Source organism: Mauremys reevesii, linkage group 15 (assembly GCF_016161935.1).
Source record: "Mauremys reevesii isolate NIE-2019 linkage group 15, ASM1616193v1, whole genome shotgun sequence".
Taxonomy (NCBI): domain Eukaryota; kingdom Metazoa; phylum Chordata; order Testudines; family Geoemydidae; genus Mauremys; species Mauremys reevesii.
In genome coordinates this window covers 29,732,604-29,737,115 of record NC_052637.1, presented here as the reverse complement: position 1 = coordinate 29,737,115, position 4,512 = coordinate 29,732,604, and positions in this window count along the sequence as shown.

Genomic DNA, 4,512 nt, shown 5'->3' with positions numbered 1-4,512 from the left:
CATCCAGCTCGGTCTAAAACTGCTACCTACGAGCCGCTTCCCCTTCTCGGACATGCCTGCCTCTGACAAACCTGAACTTCAACTTAAGAAACTCCCATCCGTCTCTGCCCTTAGATCCCCCTAATATAGCCCAGTCCACCTCCCTAGTACTAGTAATTTAGTAAAATTAAAATTTTTTCCTTTAATCATACACCTAGTCTCATCAGATTTATTTTTATCCCTCCCATTATTTAAATCAAATCTAAAATGGCATCCCCTGTCGGTTCAGCAACCACACTGATGAAAGAATTCATTAGCTATCACATCTAGAAAAAAAGAGCCTCTATTATTATATTAGCATTTGTTTAGTCCCCATGATCAAGCAGTTCCTATTAGTGTTTACCTCCTTAAAAACATTAAAGAGCTCCTATCCATCTCTTCATTACATTTTACCTCATTATTGATATACAGTGCTACTCCCCCACCAGGGGAGTGTAGCTAGATGTATCCATGGCAGACAGGGGCCTGATGTGCAGGCACTCACCTACCAAAAGTAACTTCATTGGTGGCAACCAGCAGTCATTATACAGCCAGACCAAGACAGTAACCCTGTCCTGGGGGACAAAGACGTTTTAAAGCTAGAGGATATAGGAATCTTTTTTGCCAGTGGTCTCCATGGTGGTGTGGAAGTAGAGTGAGAACTGACAGGGAGTTGAAAGGGATTTCAATGCAGACAGTCTCCTCTGTGAGCAAGAGTCAGGCTAACTGTAACCCTAATAACGTGAGATTTGTAGAAGCGAGGAGTGTGTGAGGCGAGTGGGAAAGAACTGTGTGAGAAGTTGTTGCGATCTTGTGTAGATAAATATGGAATGTAGACTAGAGTCTAAATAAGTGAGGAAAATAAGATCTCAGGATGACCTATGTATAAACAAAATGCAGCTGTTGCTTATTATTGTATGTAACAAAAGGTATAAATGCTGCTGGAATTGTTTACCTGTAGAGAGACCTGCTAGGAGTTGGAAACCGTGTCCTAGCGCACTCTCTCCCTCTATACAATTGCTTGAGAATCAAGTATCTGACTTTGCTGCACCCAACCAGAGAGTGAGAACTATGTTTTTCTCTGACAGTGGACAGTTGCCACCGACGGGGGGTGTGTGGGGGGGTGTCACAGCTGTATTGATTGTGGGGTCATTGGACATGCCACCCACCTTGCAGTAAGACCATTTTGTTAAGCTGTATCATGCTTCTGTCATGGCCATTGGAGAGACCAGTGTCCCTATGCAGCCTGCTGCAAGTCTGCGGGTCTCAAACGGCACAGACATTACATGCTACCTGGAAGCAGTATGCGCTACTGGATATGCAGGAGGGGCTCCTTTACAGATCAAATTCCTACTTATCTTATACCCATTTACACCCCGGCTACATCAGTGTAAACATCAGAAACATGCCAGTGTCCTATCAAGCCCTGATGAAGGAGTTTAAGGCCAGTTATTTGTGCAATGAATTGCAGGGGGGTACAAATGACACAGCTCTCTCACAGCCCGGAGGGCAGTAGCTCTCAACCTTGCCAGACCCCTTTCAGGAGTCTGGTTTGTCGTACGTACCCCAAGTTTCACCTCCCTTAAGAACTTGGGCTTTGGTTTCAGTCCTGTGCAGGGGGGCTCGGGCTTTGGCTTTCTGCCCTGGGCCCCAGCAAGTTTAACACTGGCTCTGGCAATCCCATTACAGTGAACTTACAGTGCTTTTTATGTAGCCTGTTATAAAACCAGGAAAATATCTAGAGGAGTTGAGGTACCCCCTGGAAGACCTCTGAGTACCCCCAGGGATACACGTACCTCTGGTTGACAACCACTGTGGTAGAAGACTATGAAAAAAAAAATGGAGATATGCCTATCTCATAGAACTGGAAGGGACCTTGAGAGGTCATTGAGTCCAGCCCCCTGCCTTTGCTAGCAGGACCAAGTACTGATTTTGCCCCAGATCCCTAAGTAGCCCCCCTCAAGGATTGAACTCACAATGCTGGGTTTAGCAGGCCAATGCTCAAACCACTGAGCTACCTCTCCCCCTCCTCTTACTTCATCCTTTACTCGGTCAACAAATTAAGCCCTCTAGCATAATTCTCAAAGACAAGCTCTAGCTCCTGGAGCAAAAGATGCCCAGAAACTTGAAGGGTGCCTGTGGGGGATCTGGAGTTGGAAAGAGGGTAAGATACGCTAAACACAGACAGGCAGGAGAGGACTCAACACAATGGATACAGACAGAGATGGATGTTCTGTGCCATGCAGACTGAGAGCTGGTTCAATACACATTAAATGGAGATTAAACAACCCACTCCATGACATAAGACAGTGAGAGGTAACAACTGGAAAGTTACAGACTTTGGTCCCTTCAGTAATTCCCCAGGGGCTGCATTCAAAGGATGCTGCAATTTACCTTCCTTCTGAACACACTGGGGCTTGGGATTCACTGCAGATCTCTTGTGCTTTGTTCAAGTGCCCTCCCCCGTCAGCAGACCAGATACAGAATTCATTTGAAAAAGCCCTGGCCTAGTTCAGCCTTTTTAAAAGCTCTCCTGGGTGTTTATTCCAGTCAGTCTGAACACTGAGGTCACATTTGTTTCCTTTGACTTTTAGTGTGAATTTGCGGCTCCCACAAGAGAGGGACTAATGGCTCAGGCTGCAGCCAGGCTCCTTGCAGCTGGGTGCTGTGAGTACTCAACCCCACCTCCCATGGACAGCTCTGCTAATGCATTCAGTGATATGTCAGTGAGGCACTTTGGCACAGGGCTCTTCTCCCCCTGGATCATCCTTGGTCACAGAGGAAGCAATTACAATGCCAGTAGCACAGACCTGGGCAGTCTCTTGAAGACATGCCCCTTCCTCTGCTCAGAGGGTGAAGAACAGAGCGTTAACCCTCTCCTTGCCTCCTGAAGGTGGAGGACATGCAGTCAGAACAAGAGATGGATCTCATCCCAGCAGAACTAGGAATGCTCCTACAAGCAAGTGCAGAAAGGGATGAGAGCCATCGGGGGTGCTATATGAGAGCCAGGCCCTTGGGCATCACTGATGTGAAAATCCATCCAAGATCAATGCCTGACAGGTTCATTAACACCTTGTCCATGGAAGGCTATCTACTCCTTTACCTGAAACAGACAAGGCTCCATCTGTACCAGATCACTCTTAAAGTTCCCCACTATCGCACAGGTTAGTGTAGACTAGCTGCTGGTGTTTTTTGATGCTGTCTCATTTCACGGATTCCAAGGCAAGAAGAAACCATTGTGATCATCTTGTCTGGCCTCCTCCACAACACAGGTTAGAAAACATCCCCACAATTATTCCTAGAGCAGATCTTTATTTATATTTGGAGATATACCAATCTCCTAGAACTGGAAGAGACCTTGAAAGGTCATTGAGTCCAGCCCCCTGCCTTCACTAGCAGGACCAAGTACTGATTTTTGCCCCAGTTCCCTAAGTGGCCCTCTCAAGGATTGAACTCACAACCCTAGGTTTAGCAGGACAATGCTCAAACCACTGAGCTATCCCTCCCCACCAGTGTATCCTCTGTCTTGGATACTCCACTTCCACCCTTGGTAACCTGTCCCAATGGTTATTTACCCTCATCGTGAAAGATGTACACCATATGGCCCATCGGAATGTGTATTGAACTGAGATAGAACAGCTCTAGATGACCTAGTAGTTTTTAATGTTGGCCGTGACCATTGCTGTGGCTCCCGTGAGTTTTCTTCATTGCCAGCAGTGGGACGTTAGACAAGCTCCCGCAAATCCAGCCAGTTCTTAGGAAACCAGTGCTGGATGCCAATAAAGCCACTGCCCTGTATCTCAAATTCCAAGGCAAAAGCATGGGGCGCAGCAATACAATCCAGCTACTGCCAAAATCCTGGAGTCCTTAGACCAGGTCACAGCATAGAAGACGTTTTGGTAGCACACAGGGATGATTTCATGGGTATGGATAGAGGCCAAACATCTCTGCTCATCCTGCCTGAGGTATCTGCAGGCCTGCAACACAGCAAACTACAAAGATCCTGTTGACTCACCTGGTTGGGATGGGGCTTAGCTTTATCCTGGAGCCAAACCTTTATCACTGTGGATTAGTGAGGGGCAACTGCTCCTGTTCTTCCAGAACCACCCACTGAGAAGTACAACTGGGGTCTAGCCTGCCCCCACGGCTTCATAACATGTGCTACAGGCTGGGAGGAGCAATAGCTCGATGTCACAGACTCCACGGCCACCAATCTTTCTATCTCCTGAGAATTGACCATTAGAAGCTCAGCTGAGTGTCCAACCCTGGTGAAAACAACCAGCCAACCAAGCAAGAACAGCCCCTCCCACTGGTCATTTAAATTAAAAGCTCAAAGATGTTCCTTTCAGGCTAGGGTCTAAACCAGCTTAACCAAAGGAGAGTGTCTTTGTACAGCCAAGATTTAAGCAAAACGTGGGCTTTTTCTAGAGACCACGGTCCTCCTTACACCCACCAAAGGACTGACTCCTAATATCAGCCTAACCTACCCCTGCC